The following is an 18,177-nucleotide window of genomic DNA, read 5'->3' on the forward strand; positions in this document are numbered from 1 at the left end:
CGCATGCTACAACCTGACATCTTGTAGTCACACCAGGGTGGAAAGACTTTTATAAAAGAAGATTTTCCTCTACCTTTTGGTTTTTCCATCTGGACTTCCGTTGTTACTATTGCACTCTTCTTTCAGTGCAGAGTGTTCATATCAGTCTAGGGTAGCAACCCTGACATCATCCAAAAGCTAGCGGAGAGAACCTTGGCATGTGTCTGAGAAGCAGGAGCAGAGCGTAACACTTGTGTGAACAAGAAGGCTGTTTGGTGTTGCTATGGGACCACACTGCTGTTAGAAGGTTTCTGTACATTGAGAAGCTGCTATTAACTAGCATTGTGTACAAGAAGCTATTGTTAAAGGGGCTCTATCATTGGAATAAGTCAATTTTAAGTAAGTACATACATGCATAGCCTTTAGAAAGGCTATTCCACACAGTAGGTTTTGAATGAGCCCGTTTTATTCATATGCTAATTAGCTTCCAGCCAGCACAGGAAGTTCCCAGCAGCCTCCTCTTTGCTATTCTCTCCTATCTGTGTGTGCAAACAGGAAGCAGGAAGTCATCAGCAGCAGCCTGTGCTGTACACATACACAGGAAATAATGGCACAAAGGGTGCACGATGAGACTTCTGGGGTGCATCCAGAGGCTAATTAGCATATGAATAAAAATGGGCTCATTCAAAAACCACTGAGACAATTTACATACAAAAGGTAGGTGTGGAATAGACTTTCTAAAGGCTAGGCAAGGATATGCTTATCTAACAATGACTTTTCCCATAGATAGAGTCCCTTTAACTCCTGCTGTGCCCAAACAGCTCCTTGGACATTACCATATTTAAAATTGTAGACAAGTAAAAGTTAAACACTGTTGCAAATATACTTGCAGAGATTTTTGTCAGCGATGACACTACGTTGTCTTTATTGGTTGTCAATGTATATGCCTATAAATGCAAGAAATTTCTGTACTGTGAAACCCTGCCATGGTTTCTCTGTTGTGGCCATATTATCTTCTCATAAATGCATTGTCCCTGCCTAATAACCTGTACATACTGTAATAAGGAATTCTGACAAGTGCCAAAATATATACATTTCCTGAATTCATGGTCGTATCCATTGGTAAATGATCAAGACAACAGACTGTCACCTCTAAGATGGTTGAAGAAAATTCAAATATGAAAATCTAAATATGGTTATTGCACAAATGTAGAGAAACCCTTAATCTACATTTGTGCAATAAAACTCCCTCAATATAATACAGGTGACAATGAGACCTGCAAGTGTGTGCACTTTTCTCAACCAAACTTCTCTAAGCAATAGAGTAGTGGTGATCCAGCTGCTTTAGCATATTGCAATATATTATGGAAAATAATATATACCTCTAATACATGCTTTCTTCTGTTGTATATATTGTAATCTGTCATTTAGGCCCACATTGCAGTTCCTCATATGGTCATTATTTCTATTCTCTTTATTGTGTTTTAAAATTTTATGTATGCACAATGGGGGGGATTTGTAGGCACAGAAAAGGGAATATGGCAAAACCTTGGCACAGGAAAGGGCAGTGTGACAAAGATGGACCAGAAAATTGGCGTAGATGAGTTGATAATAGTACCAATATACTGTCCCATATATTGTAAGTTATTCGATGAGGTAGAGTTCTCCACACCAGGAATTTCTAAGAAGTAGACAAAGGCAATTTAGTGAAGTCATTATACCCTACCTGCTGCTGACAAGACTCCAGCAGTAGAATAGGGTGGGCTCCGTAGAAATGGGGTGAAGTAAGTCTTAGTATTATTATTTTGTTTGTGCATTTTTCTGTGGGAACCACAAGGAAGGGACATTATTTATATTCTGAGGGTCACAATGAGGGAACATTTTACTCTGGGGTCACAATGAGGGGATGATATAATGCAAGGGCCATAATGAGTGGATTACTGTACTGTGAGGGCCACCGTGAGGTGGCTCTATGTGGGGCCAGAATAAGGGGGCATTATGCTTTATGGTGACCACAGAAATAACACCATACTGGGGCCACACGGTGGCTCAGTGGTTAGCCTTGCAGCGCTGGAGTCCTGGTGTTCAAATCCCGCCAAGGGCAAATAAAACCATCTGCAAGGAGTTTGTATGTTCTCCCTGTGTTTGCATGGCTTTCCATCCCATTTTCCAAAGACATACTGATAGGGAAAAATGTACGTTGTGAGCTCTATGTGGGGCTCACAATCTACATTCAAAAAAAAAAAAAAAAAAAAGTAATGACACCATACTGTATGAAGGCCACACGGAGGACATTATACTGTTTTAAATCACAAGGAGGACATTATATTGTATGAGATCACAAGGAGGACATTATCCTGTGCTGGAGTCCACTAGGGGGACACAATACCATATTAGGTCTACCAATGGGGCATTATACTGTGTGGGGCACAAAGCCACATACTTTGTCCCTCTTTTGGTCCATTGAAAGTTGAGAGGTCCCTAATCTGTTCCTTTAGCTGGACCTGTCAAGAAAGTTAATATGAGGTTTTGTGCTTGTGTCTATGTGTGATCTCCCAGTGCTCACTTACTGCCTTTCATGCTTATATTAGCATGTTGTTATATTGCGTTGAGTTGGTTACATGATAAATTGCATTAGTTAAACTGGAGATCAAAGAAGTCTTTACTTGCAGCTATGTTCAGTAAGGTGGAATTGCTGACACTTATTGTGGTTTGTGATTGTCTTCTAGGTAAAGGGAAGCCACTTAAGTAACTCTAGTCTACACAAAGACTCCTGTTTTCATTTTAATGGAGGACACAGCACGGTAGAAAAAAAAAGCAATAAAATGTGACTAGTAATTTGTAAATAAAACTATAGCATTTGAATAGTACCCCCGAGGCACATCTCTGCAAGGCGCTTAGAATGAGTAACTAGAAATATTCTGTGGATGAAATATACTAGAAGAAAACTAAACATATGACAAGGAAACAGATGTACATTTGCGCTTGACAGCAAGGCTCATCAGCTTCAATTCAGCCTCATGTCTAGTATTACATGCTGGTAGATTTAGCAGAGAACTGGCCAAATCTACTTGTGGTTTATCAGCATCTGATCTGGGGCAACCACTGCTTACTAAACATAATCTCTTATTATTTCTGTCGTGCTAAAATCCAAAGAATTCAGTGAATAGAAACAAATTGATTTTCATTAGGAAAAGAACAGCGACAAAGGCTTTATTAGGATTTTGTCTCTATCCAGCTGCAAGATAATTCTGCTAATATTCTTTTTTTCTACATTTCAGACTTTGATTGTTTTTATGGTTTCTAGTCAAAGCACCTGGCAGGAGAGCCTGTTACCGACAATTTCTTGCCAGGTTTTCTCTACATGTGTTGCATCAACTGCAGACAGCTGATATTATTTTTCTTTGTGTGACAGTCATTCTGTACGCCACCATCTGTTGAGCTTAAGGACTTGCCCTATCTCTCTCAGCTGTAATATCTTTATCACACGGAAAAACAAAAAAACTATATTTTTCATTTGTTTTGAAATCATTGGAGAAAGATCTATGCTTCCATTCTCAGGTCTGCAGATTACATTTCAGGAGAAAGCTTTGTTCTGCTTGATTTGCATTTCTCTCAAACAATACATGGCATTATATTGTTTGTCCATAAACCAAAAGACATTACAAGATATAGAGAAAAAAATGGAAACTCTTCGAAGATTACGAAGCTCTGGTGTACGGTGTTTGATCATGATCTATTGGCATGGATTTTTCCACTGAAAAAAAAAAGATTATTTCATACGGGTTTTATCAAAAAGGGAAGTACACAATATTCAGACAGAAAGACGTATCACCAGTCTGCCAACGCTCGTTTCTTTAGTATTTCTTTGTTATTTTATTTTTTATTTTTGCTTTTTCTTTTCAATGTATATATACACATAGTACGGTATAAACTAAGAGATTAATCAGAACCTTATAATTGCTTTCTAATATTGTATAAATCTCCCTTGTGTCACCAAAACAGTTCTGAACCATTAAGGCATTTACTCTACAAACCTCTAAAGCTGTTTCCATGTTGTGGAAATGCAGCTTTTTTTGTTGAAGATTTTGCTGTGGTTTTTTTTAGCTAAAGTCAGGAGTGGATTTAGCAAAAGGTAGAAGTATAAGAACCTCCTATACATTTCCCATTCCTTATGTAGCCATTCTTGGTTTTGGCTCAAAAAACGCAGAAAAATCTGCAACAAAAAAAGCTGCTTTTCCGCAATGTGGGACTTCAGCATAAAAGTCTGTTGTGTTATCTGGCACCAAGTCAATGGATTAAAATTAATTTTTACATTTCCATTTCATTTATCATATTACGAACTGAGGACTTTCAACGCCCAATCTACACCTAGAACTGTTCAAACTATCACTGTCCTGAAGAAATGTTTCAGATTAGAGGTTACATGTCAAAGTAGCATCTACATGAATGTCAACACTACTTAGGATATCACACTAAAGCAGGTGAACAGTGAGTTCATGATATTGACTTTGCAGTAGATAAAATGGCCAAGTTTAGTATTATGATTTCTATGAGGTCAGAAGACTAAGAATAGTAGTACTTGTAATGTGGTTAGAAACTTGACCAAATCCTTTAGCTCTCCTTATGTTGCAGTGCTGATGGGGCTTGCAGGGAACTTGATGGTGGTTGTAGTGTTTTTCCCAGAACACACCCTGAGCCTGATAGTGGTAGGAATCCTGTAGGGATACGACCAAGGAGACAAGAGGTTAGAAGAACAGTGTAACTCACAGTCCTTATTTGAAGCAGAGCAAGGTTAACCATCATCTAGTTACTGGAGGTACGATTCTTTTGCAGTTTCCACTGGGGGCTGGTGTGATCTTATTGATTGGTATACCTGTCAACAGTACATGTCTCCCTTGTTGAGGAAGTGTTCATGTTAAATATTGTGCTATACTCCCTCACAAAGGCTACGAAGTCTCTACAATTTGCCACTGCATGGAGTAAATTACCAAGGTTGCCCTGTCTGTCCTGAGGAGCAGGCAAGATCATAGCTATCATACTCATTTATCCTCATATAATTATCTGGCATACGTTCCTCTGGTTCACAAGGTGAGCAGGGATAGCTCTCATCTCTTGACTTTGGAATGACACAGGAATATTGTAGCTGGACTGTCTCCAGTCTATCTTTGGTTTTTGCCCAGTTTCTCTTTTCACACTCCCTCTTTCTCCTCCTAACTCAGAGACCCAGTCTGTTCACCTTCCCAGAGCTTCATCTGTCTGAGTCATACCATTTGAAGTGGCTTAGTCTATTAACCCCTTCCCGACATGCGCCGTAATAGTACGGCGCGTGTCGGGTCTGTAACTATGGCGACCGCCCGGGAGCCGGGCGGCCGTCATAGCCACCGGGTGTCTACTGCTTTAAGCAGTAGACAACCGGCTCTCATGCCTCCGATCGGTCCCCGGACCGATCGGAGGCATTAACCCCTCCGGCGCTGCTGTCAAAGGCGCCGGAGGCGCCATTTTCCCGGCGGCGTATGGGCGCCGCCATTTTGGCAAGGATCGCCGGCTCCTGGAGCATGCTCCAGGGCCGACGTCATGTTGCAGTGACAGCCGGGAGCCTTGTTAAAGGCTCCCAGCCGGTCTGCAAATTCTCTCTTTTGCAGGCTGGTGTATACAGCCTGCAAAAGAGATGATGCTTTTTTGCAATGCATTGCAATGCATTAGCATTGTAATGCATTGCATTAGTGATCAGACCCCCTGGGGTTCAACACCCCTAGGGGGTCTAATAAATGCAAAAAAAAAAATAAAAAAAAAGTAAAAAAAATATAAAAAAATATAAAAAGTATTAAAAGTTCAAATCACCCCCCTTTCCCTAGAACAAATATAAAAGTAGTTAAAAACTGTGAAACATATACATGTTAGGTATCCCCGCGTCCGAAATCGCCCGCTCTACAAATCTATAAAAATATTTTTCCTGTTCGGTAAACGCCATAGCAGGAAAAATAGTCAAAAGTGCCAAACCGCCGTTTTTTCACTGTTTTAATTCTGATAAAAATTTGAATAAAAAGTGATCAAAGCAATAACATTTCCCGAAAATGGTAGAACTAAAAAGTACACCCGGCCCCGCAAAAAAAGACGCCCTATGCATCCCCGTACACCTATGTATAAAAAAGTTACGGCCGTCGGAATATGGCGACTTTTAGAAAAAAAATTTTTTAACACCGTTTTGGAATTTTTTTTAGGGGTCAAAATGTAAATAAAACCATATACATTTGGTATCCCTGGAACCGTACCGAAACACAGAATATAGGGGACATGTCATTTTGGCTGCACAGTGAACACCGTAAAACCAAAGCCCGTAAGAAAGTCGCAGAAATGCATTTTTTCTTCAAATCCACCCCATTCTGATTTTTTTTCCTGCTTCCCAGTACATTATATAGAATAATTAATGGTGGCATCATGAAGAAAAAATTGTCCCGCAAAAATTAAGACCTCATATGACTCTGGGAGCGGAGAAATAAAAAGTTATGGGGTTTAGAAGGAGGGGAGTCAAAAACGAAAAGCGAAAATCAAAAAATGCCATCGGCGGGAAGGGGTTAAAAGTTAAGTTAAACAGGATATATATATATATATATATATATATATATATATATATATATATATATCAGTTCAAACATGTTTCTCAAGGATACTGACTAAATATAAATCATTTGTGGTGTTTCCAGAGGGACACCACACTAATACATCTAACACTAACACATATATTCATGTACTAGCCTAAGCATAGGGCATAAATATTTAAGTACTTGAAAATCCCTTTAACTATAGTCTTGACAAAGTTCTTATGGGTAACATTGCTGATGGCAGTCAGGAGTAGGCAATGGTGCTTTCAAAGGTCATAAATGTATCACTCTATCTGACTACACTTCAGAAGATGGCACAGAGAGCTATGAATCCTAACATTGGCAGACCAGAACGCTAAAAGACATGCAAGAACTCTTATTTATAGGGCTGCCACACTACTTCTTAAGACAAGATTGGAGAGCTGACTTATACTGACCTGAATATTGAATATTTTTCTATTCTATTTTGTTATGAAAATAAACAACAGAGATTCATCTTGGGTGAACTAAGATGGCAGGCCAATCTTTACTAACAACCTCACAGTCTACCTTCTACCTTCCCTTCCATTAAGATAGTAGAGTGTGAGGAGATTGATAGTGCCCTCCCCTGAAACTCTTTATCAGTTTGGCTAAGCCCACCTGCAGGCATCACTGTGTCTGTCCAGCAGCTCTCACTTTTTGCATTACAAAGGTTGAAGTTTGAGGGTGAACCCTGCAGTAATAATTGAAATGTTGTGGTTTTAAACCAGCAGGTAACTTTGCATCGGTCTTTATCTCTCTTTCTTTCTTTTCACAGTTACTTCCAAAAAGCACACAGACCCTGTTAGACCAAAAGCTTTAAGGGAGTATATCACTCTCCCCAAGCATATTCAACTAACACTACCATGTTACAGAGCACATTACAGTAATAACTCTTAGCCCTGCCAGCATTTGTCCATATATCTATGAGAGCCATGTACACAGCTATGGGAAGTGTCATACTGTGGCTCAACTCTGGTCTCACAGTCACATGACCACTGGGTCAGGGAATTTCATGAGCTGCTAGGTCCTAGGGAGTCAGATCAGATATGTACAGTACATATAAGTATGAGTACAGTATATGAGGTTACATGAAAAACTAGCAATAAATAAATAAATAAAATGACCCCCAAAGGTCCATTATGACATAGAGGGAACAGAGAGGGAAAACTATTTAAATATATTTTTAAAATAGCACAGCATTTTGTGCTATGAAAAAAATGTGAAAAACACACATTTCCACAATTCCTTTTTTGTGTGCATGGAAAAATGAAAACATCACAAAAATAAAATCTTATTTATCATTGCAAAAAGAAACAAAAATTGTTTGAACAACCCAAATGAAAAAATTGTTATAGCCCTCAAAAACCTCATGTTTTGAGGACTACCGTCTGATCTTTACAAATGCTCAGATAAGAAAGGAGCTTAGAAAGATCAAGACTGGGAAGGTCACAGGGCCAGATGGCATCAGTGTCAGCTTACTAAAGACTTGTGGAGACCAGCTGTGTGGTATTCTTACATATATGTTCAATATGAGCCTGAAACTGGGAATGATACCATAACTGTGGAAATCATCTTGTGTGGTACCAGTTCAAAAGACACCTCATCCTCAATGGCTACAGACCTGTAGCACTGACATCCCACTTGATGAAGGTCTTAGAAATACTGTTTCCCACAAATCTCCTCCCTCTAGTGAGCTCATCTTCTCCAGTTTGCTTATCGTGCGTGCATTGGGGTAGAATTGGGGTATATGATGCCATCATCCACCTTCTACAAAGAGCTCTTTCTCACCTGGAGAAACCAGGGAACACTGTGAGATTAATGTTCCATAATTTCGTCAGTGCTTTTAACACCATACAGCCAGGACTACTGAAGGACAAGCTGGACCTTGTTGGAGAGAACCTCCACCTCTCCAACTGGATCCTAGACTACCTCACAAACCGACCTCAGTATGTGAGAGCCCGGGACTGTATGTCAGACAACGACATTTGTAATACAGGGGCACCTTAATGTACAGTTCTTGCCCCTTTTCTCTTCACATTTTACACTGCATATTTTAGCTAGCTGCTACTTACAGAGTCTAATGACTCTGGAATAGTAGGCCTCTTCACAGATGGAGATGCCAGGGAGTACAGAGAAGTGAACCAGGATTTTATGTATTGGTGCAAGCAGAACCACCTCAGGATTAATGCTGACCAAGACCAAGGAGAGGGTAGTGAACTTTCACAAGTGGGGATGGGCATTGAGATAGTCAACATCTAAAAGTACCTGGGTGTGCTCCTCAATAATAAGCTGGACTGGGTAGATCAATAGAAGGGCCAAAACAGGTTCTAATGGCTTAGGAGGCTGAGGGCCCTTGAAGTCCAGGTGCACTTCTTAGGACCTTTTTCAACTCTGTAGTGGCATCAGCCATTTTCTTCGCAGTGGCCTGCTGGGGGAGTAGCATACCAGCCAGGGATAAGAATAGGCTCGACAAGCTGATTAGAAGGGCCAGCTTTGTCCTAGGAAGCCCCTGCCTGTGATGAGTGACAGAAGGATACTGTCTGTGGTGAGTTTGATGCTGGAAAATAACTCCCATCCCATGCATGAGACCATGACTTTTCTATTCGCATTTTTAAAGTGGAATGGGGGACGGAATCCCCAAGCGGAGATCAGGCACCCATGTGAATCTAGTCTTACGAACACCAGAGGGGCACCATAGCAAGTTCAGTTTGTAAAAACAACAACAAGAATGAGTATTTCTTGGAATTATTCCAAGTGGAAAATTATGTTTTCAAAGATGAAACAGAGAAATGTTAAACCATTGAAATACAAGAGGCAGTCCCTTTAAGAAAGTATTTTATGATGTGAGTGTAGATTCAGTCTGGCCATTTGTATTGTGTACTCAGACAAATATTGGAATACCTACAGCATAAAGATTTTCCTGAGAAATATTTGAGAAAGGTTTCTAAGACATTAACATATAATCATTGCACCCATTGTCCTTATTTAATTGTGTTTATCTAATTATTCTTTCTCAATAACATATCTCCTGTCATCTTTGCCTTTTCATTAAAAAAAAGGATGTCAGGGAAGATTTGCACAACCATTCTCTCCTCGATTATTTTAGCGATTTTCTCTAATTAAAACACAATTCTTGCTGAGGAGACAGCTGTCTTCTAGACAATATCTTCATTTTTCTCACATAACAGGCACATACTGTAGGTGTTTTTAGATATTAGTCTTCTTTATTAAATAGTGCTATGCTCAATGCTGTGTGACTCTACCAGCAGATGCAAAGATTTTAGCTCAGAGAGCTTAGGAATAGCTGCGGTTTGTCATATTTTTCACCAATTAGAACTTTTTTTTGTTATTTTTAATGTCTAGGAAAAATGGTTTATTAAAGGGAGTCTGTTACATCCAAAATGCCTCCCAAACCAATGCTTGTAGGTGTCTCTAACAAGAGCAGAAACATCCCTTTGAGGTTATCGGCATAACCTCTGTCTATAGGCAAATCTCTTAAACCAGGACCTGCCTCTGGTGGACATGTAGGCTACTTTGCATATCCATAAAAATTATTTCTACATTGCTTTATTGGTTTGTGGCTATATATGTTTTTGTTTCTGTTCAATGTTCTTACACTGCACTATTTAGGTTTAAGAGGCATTTTGGAATCGGCAGATGCTATTGAAAGGCGCTATAATGTAAAGTCATTAAACTCTAACTTTAGGCAAAAACGGAGGAAATTATTCTGGAGATGACCTGATATCCTATATTAACCCACAACTGAAGGCTGAGTAGGCCTGGTAATTGAGCAATGTTGCTATATTCACTTTAAAGTCACCATAGATAGTACTACAACCAGAGATGTAGCTATAGGGGGTGTAGAGCCACCAATAGCTACTGGGTCCAGGAGCCTCAGGGGGGCTAAAGAACTCTCTATAACATAAGAAGACATCATTATTATAGATTGCACGTGGTGAGTTGGAGTCTTATTACATATTTTTATATGGGCTCAGGAGTCCAGTTACGCCTTTGGCTACATCATTTAAAAAAAAAAAAAAAAAAGTTTTCTTGCTTCCATTTGATGGATTCCAATGCAATTTTAAACACCATGATATGTATGTGTGAGGAAACCTTCACATTTTATTAAAAGTAGCAAATAAGCAGTGTTTTATTCCCCTTTTGAGTCTGGTAGTACAGCACAAACCAAATAAATCAGAGTCTTAGTTTACTTTGTTGACTACTTACATGTAATGACTTTTTAGATCTTACTTGATATTATTTTATATTATATTTTCAGCATTTACAACTAGTATACCGGTCTTGTCTGCTGAATTCCCATACCTTTTTATTGGTGTATGAAAAATCATGCCATGGACTGGTAGTGCATAGTAGACTACATTTATCTGAAACTGCAGGTGGAGTTCATGGAACTGTAGATACAAAACTAATAATGGGAGAAGTTACATGTTACATAAAAATGTCATTATTATATTAATGAAAAAGTAAGGACCTACAGATGTTACTTTTTCACGATCCTAAGGGAGGAGTGGAGGGCAAGAACAGGACACAACAGAATGGCACAGCAGAGTTAGGGTGACTTAACTAGTACAGCATATTTAGGAATGGTACAGAATGGTGGAAATCTGTTCTCCAGTGGAGCCACACATACGATAAGTGGAAAATGTAATACCCTACACATTAGAAGGAAGTTGTTCCTCAAAAATCTTTGAACAACTCATTGATAATTTGGTATAGCATAGATTGCACTAAGAATCATAGGAATAATCATAGGAATAAAACCTTAAGGCTAAGGCCCCATGGAATGTCCCACAGCCAAAAAGCGCTGTGGGGAAAAACCACAGTGGCACTGTATTGTGGTTCTTCCCACAGTGCTTTAAACAGAAAGTTTGCAGAATTTTCCTCCATGGACTTCCTGTTACAATTATATATATGGAGAAACCGCCAGAATTTCCATAGATATAATTGACATGCTCCGATTTCCAAAACCGCACTGGTTTTGGAAATCGAGACATGTACGCATGGCGGTTTTTACTGCTAAGTGGGCATGGGATTCGCTAGAATCCCATCTACTTTGCCTGTACTGTAAAAAAGCTGTGTTTTTTCCAGTGGTGTTTCCATTGTGGGCAAATTGTGGCATTTCCGTACCGCGCAGCCCTGACCTAAAATAAGTTTCTAACATTTAAGGGTGTTTTTTTGTGCTTTTACAGCTTGCTTCCCACATCTGGGACCATTGTTCACTAGGTAGTGTTGAGCCTACTGTAGATCTACTGAATTATGGTATCCATTAAATTTGTTAAATACAATACTGGTTCAATATTATTCATTCATATTGGTCACTAGGTGACCCTTAATAGTGTAGAGATGGACACTTTGTTCTGGACCTAGCATTGCAACTCTTGTCTTTTCTGTATTGTCCATCTTCTTCACATATTATATTATATTTGGATTTACAGAAGTAAAAATTCCTCGCTAGAATAATATTTTGATTTCAGAAAAATTTGTCATTTTGTAAAGAGGTGTTGAAAATAAACTGACTGGAGAGAGCAAGTAGACAATATAAAACTAGTGCAATGCATATTTTAATATTGTTTCCCTTTTTTGCACTGCTGCTATCCTTGTATCTAGAGGAGAGAATCTTTTTAGAGGGCATGGCAACTAGTCCAGAAATTTTTGTGTTTAATATTAATGAGAATATGCCATAATGTAACTGTCAGAAATAACTGTAGCATGTTATAGATGCTGTCCTATTTATAGGGATAAGCACCCTCAGCAATATTTATATCCTAAGATACAAATATAGCAAATTTGAACTTGAATCTGACTTGAAACCATCATATCAAAGATGAACTTTGCACCATCTGTAAGTGACTCGGAGCACCCTTAGCCGTGGAGTTATCATGAACCCTCATCTTTAAGTTCTGGTGCTTGATAAATGGAGAAGGAAGCATATTTCTATTTCTATCATCTATTCATTTATGTAAAGTTGTTTGATAATAAGGGTATGCTTTAAAGGGGTTGTCCAGGATAAACTGAGAATTAACCCCTAAACTAAACCCCCTCCCTACCAACCTAACTTCTAATTTACTTTAATTTAAAAAAGAAATCTATAATTACCTGTATCCCTGGAATGGTCATGTGACCACCCCAGAGACACTTTCTGATAATCCAGTGACATTCTGTTTCACTGCTTCCAAAATAAAACATCATCATTATTCTTTCCTGCCCCTATCCCTATAAATACTTACCAAGTATACCTGTGTCCGGGGAATGGCTTCTCCCCCCTTCTCGTCTTCTAGCATTGGGGGGAATAGGTTAGCTAGGGAGACAGGGGGTGGAAGGGGCTAGTAATGGATGGGATCGCTAGGCTTAGTGAGACAGGGAAGGTGTTAGGGGCTAGACTTAGTGAGACAGGGAGGGTTTTGTAATGGAGTTAGAGAGGAAGGGGACTGAGTGAAAGGGAACTAGTATAGCAGCTACACAGGAAGCTTCAGAGAAGGATGGTAACACCACATAAACAATGGCAGAGGATGCTAGCAGCTGCCAGAGACACTCAGAAATCACGCCAAACTCTGCTAAAGGTATATAGGTGTACTGATTAACCCATTACTAGCACTAACAGACCTTTCTAAAATAAAAAAGATTTTCTGTCCGAAAAACCCCTTTAAGGACTCCCTAGAGTGTGTATGCAATGTAGACTACATGTCTAACATTGCTAGAGTTTTGATGCCTATATTAATACTGTATGCACTGGATCTTTGGTAGACCCTATCTTTGAGTACCTCAAGTACTAAACTTCTATATACCAAAAAACAGGATTATAGGTCATTAATGGAGTTATTGTATTAAATACTGATAAAGCACCATAGAGAACTAGACATCTCCCCAGTGTAAATGCAGAATTGTGCTCCATGCTATAATTTTATAAAAGGAAGTAAGAAATCAGTTGGAAATCATTCCTGAATGACACAACTGTGATATCAGAAGTAAATGATGGCAGCTTGCTTTATATGTTCAATATCAGCAGATCTTCTTGAAAGAAGAGATTGAGGAATGGTGTCTATGGGATATTAGAAACTACTGCAGCGAAAAATGTTCAACAAGCAAATTCCTGTCATCTGCATCATGTGAAAAATCTATAAAGTAATGGCAATTTATTAGGATGCTGATAGTTTGCTCTAAAAAAATTGACAAGCAAGCTGAGAAATCTCTACTTGCAGGAGAAATAGAGAGAAAAACTTACAGATATGAGCACTTTTAGTCTACCCCTGAGAAAAGATACACATATAGATGATGTTACTTAAATAAAGAAATTTTAAATATGGTATTTCACAAAAATGTATAGTCAAAAGCATAGATACTTGTTATACTCCTACTATACTAGGATACACTATATACTAGGATATTGTGAGAATAAAAACACAAAGCAATACAAGTGCAGCATTTCTTTTAAAGAGGTCAGTGGCTAGTCTGGGATAGAAAAACGCAAGGAAGTTATTTAACTGAATAATAATTCTATATATGGAGATGGTTTTTTTTTAACTGAATATTCCCTTGGGCGACAGAGCCTCAGTAGGCCTCCTTGTGGAGCAAGGAGGGACAAAGTGTGCACGCCGCAGTAAATTTAGCTCCAGCCACTTATGTTGACTCTGCCCATTCTCATTCATTTTTAGTGTGCCCCCACACAATATAATCCTCCTACAGTCACCCGTAAATTATGTCCCCCCTCCATCTCTCCCCCAGTTTCATGTCCCCCCATCTCTGTCCCCAGTTTCATGTCCCCCCTCCATCTCTGCCCCCAAATTCATGTCCCCCCCATCTCTTCCCCAGAATCATGTCCCCCATCTCTGCCCCCTGATTCATGTCCCCCCATCTCTACACCCACATTCATGTCCCCCCATCTCTGCCCCCAGAATCATGTCCTCTCATCTCTGCCCCCAGTTTCATGTCCCCCAATCTCCGCCGCCAGTTTCATACCGTTCCCCCCGCCTTCATCTGCCCCCAGTTTCACGGAGCCCTTTCATTATGTTCCCCTCAATGTTTAACACAAAAAAAGTATACTCACCTTCCAACACTCCCCCGCCGCTCTCTCCACAGTGTCACTAACAGAGTTGTAGGCACGATGTGACATCATCACATCGCGCTTACAAAGCCACTACTCGGAGCGCTGCGGCAAAGCAAGGAGCTGAGCTGTTACAGCTCCTTGCTTTAGTCGCGTATGTATTCAACTCAGATCAGATCTGAGTTGAAATCAGGACATACCTACCTGCGTTCTGTGCTGGGGCAGGCAAGTGCTGGAGCGGGAAAGTGCCGGGGGCCCCCAGAGGGTCTCTGGGCCCTGGCACTTGCCCAACTATGCCGTGCGCTGACGCCAGCCCTGACCCCAAAGGCCAAAAAGTAAAACACTGCTGGTGCAAGGCTGTACTCACCCCAAGGGCCAAAAAGTAAAACACTGCTGGTGCAAGCTCTACTCTCCCCAAGGGCCAAAAAGTAAAACACTGCTGGTGCAAGGCTCTACTCACCTCAAGGGCCAAAAAATAAAACACTGCTGGTGCAAGTCTCTACTCACCCCGAGGGCCAAAAAGTAAAACACTGCTGCTGCAAGGCTCTACTCACCCCAATGGCCAAAAAGAAAAACTGCTGGTGCAAGGCTCTACTCACCCCAAGGGCCAAAAAGAAAAACACTGCTGATGCAAGGCTCAGTTCACTCCAAGGGCCAACAACTAAATCTCTGCTGTTTAAAGGCTCAACTCACCCCAAGGGCCAAAAACTCTGCTGGTACAAAGCTCAGTTCACTTCAAGGGCCCAAAACACTGCTGGTTAAAGGCTCAACTCACCCAAAGGGCCAAAAACACTGCTGGTGCAAGGCTGAACTAACTTAAAGGTCCTAAAACTATGCTGGTAAAAGTCTCAAGTCACCTCAAGGGCCTCAATCTCTGCTGGTAGCTCAGCTTAAGGGCCTCTAACTTAATTTGGAAGGGCTCATGTGAAGGGCCAGAAAAGTAATTTTTGAAGCTCTCACCACATCTCACACACATAAACAATGACAGTTAAGGGTAGGGGCTTTTGGATTTCCCATTACCTATGCCATCTGTGGTTGTCATGGGCAACGTGATTTAAAGGGGTGTATGGTAATGTTTCTTTAGCTTAAAATTAGTGTTTCTGTCCATATTACTGTAGAGGAAAGAAGGTTTCCAAGTATTTTTCCACTTTCATAGAGGTTCTATTGAGTTTGGAAAGTGTGTAGTTGATAGGCTGTGATATTGGGCTAATACTGGGACTTAGGCGTCTTAGATGCCCCTAGGCATGTTTCCCCTGCTGTCCCAGTTGCATTACAGAGGTGTTGGAATAATTTCCTGGGGTGTCATAGTGGCCTTGGTGACTCTCCTGAGTCAAATTGTGGTTTCCACTGATATTAGATATTCAGTCGAATAGTCGAATATTGAGGGGTTACTCAAAAAGAATATCGAATATTGAATATTTCACTACTCGCTCATCTCTATTTCTTATCACAGACCACTCTAGCTCTATTTTGGGAATCAATAATTATTGCTTTGTACCTTCCAAAGACATTCTGTAGTATCTAGGGCACAATAAGCTTGGATTTAGTTTGTCATACAAATGTATTTTTTTACATTTTATTTTATTTTTTACTTTTTTTTGTTTCCAGTTTGTTCGCGACTCTACTTCTCCACAATTATAATGGACACATTTAACTAGACATAATTCACCTTTATTTTCTTATACTCATTTACATTAACAGAAATAAGCTGCCGGTTTTCAATGTGACAATAAATACTCTGAATATCTTCAAAGTACAATTTGCAAGGAGAAGATGTTTGCCTTACCCTATTTCACTTTCACAAAATAAGCTAAATTTTATGGTCTGTAGGGGAAATTGAACTTGGCAGGCATACCACGGCATGGCTCAAAACTACACGACACAGCCAATTTAACACGGGGAAACTGGCCTTTTAGCATTTTGAAATCTTTAACAGTGTAATTCCTCTTAAAAACGTATAGCAAAAGATTCAGGAACATGAATAACTTGCATTAATTTTCCTTATTAAGGGATATCTTTCATGCTGACTATCTCTGCCCAAGCAAAACTAGCGTGATGTTACTATGCCTGATAAGCTACTCCCAAAGAGCCAAAACTCAGTGAAAGGAAGGTGACCCATTCACTTGTACTTCATAGCTAGAGTAGGAAAGTTACAAAAATATAGTGAGAATTAATTTTTTTTAAATAATATAAAAGTATGGTTTATAAAATGTCTCATTCACACGGTGTTGTATACAGTATCTATAACATGTCTGAAGGATGGGATATATCAAAACAAAGTAGGGCTTAGTACGGTAAATGTTTCAAGGATTTAACCCATTGATGAACATTACAGTCTGCCTAAAATGGCTGAAACAACGAAAATAGACAGAATCTGTGTCTTTCTTTTTTTAATCAGAGTATATTGTGTATGGCCCTGTAGTGTGTCATTCCTCATACACATAAATTTAATAAGACTAAAAAGTAATATCATCTATTGTACGTTAAATAGGCTCTTCATCATATCGGGAGCATTTTGGTCTGAGAACAATAGTAGTGATCATTGACAAGAATTACAGCACTTTAGCAAAGCAAATACTTTTCCTTTATGGTTTCTATTTTCTATATAATATTTTATGATTAAAATTGCTCGATCTGTAAGAAGTGTCTGAATGCAGGTAAGGTTAATATCGAGCATTCATCCCTCTCAGTAACACACACAGTTATATTAGATGGAGCAATATCTGGGTTTCACACAGCAGCCGTGAGAGTTTTAGATTCTCCATAGATTAACTCTTTCTTAAATATACAGTGGTGGCTATGTAAAATAATGAAAATATTGTTCGTGATCTATTATCTAAAGAAGAGAATTGATTAGATTGGAGTCATTGGAAAATTATTCTCAAATGTTCTCAAATGTATCATGAAAATTGGACTACTTAAAGTGTCCAGTTTAAGACCAATACTAAGAGACAAATGTATTCTTCTGTAATGGAAAGTTTTATCCTCTTTCAGTGGATAAAAATCAGTTCTTGGTCATGTGACCTACTTTCCATGGTCAGGTGATGTACTCACAGGTACATAGCTCGTTACCATGCAGATGTCTGATTACTGTGCTGTGACTATAACAAGCTGTGTGCCATGGATTGTATATGATATAACCAAGGACTGTATATTACAGAACCTTGCACTGTATATCACAGGACCATGGACTGTATATCATATAACTACGGACTGTATATTACAGAACCTTGCACTGTATATCACAGGACCATGGACTGTATATCATATAACTACGGACTGTATATTACAGAACCTTGGAATGTATATCACAGGACCATGGACCGTATATCATATAACTATGGACTGTATATCACAGAACCTTGGACTGTATATCACAGGACCATGGACCATATATCCTATAACCACAGACTGTATATCACAGAACCATGGACCGTATATGATATAACTATGGACTGTATATTACAGAACCTTGGACTATATAACACATGACCATGGACCATATATCAT

General features: G+C 39.4%; 1 protein-coding gene across 1 annotated transcript in view; it reads left to right on the forward strand.

The window, feature by feature from the left end:
* GALNTL6 (polypeptide N-acetylgalactosaminyltransferase like 6) overlaps positions 1-18,177 on the forward strand; it is a 1,127,066-nt gene that overhangs the window by 352,312 nt on the left and 756,577 nt on the right. The gene's annotated exons all lie outside the window — the stretch shown is intronic.

The sequence above is a fragment of the Leptodactylus fuscus genome, chromosome 1 (assembly GCF_031893055.1).
Source record: "Leptodactylus fuscus isolate aLepFus1 chromosome 1, aLepFus1.hap2, whole genome shotgun sequence".
NCBI lineage: Eukaryota > Metazoa > Chordata > Amphibia > Anura > Leptodactylidae > Leptodactylus > Leptodactylus fuscus.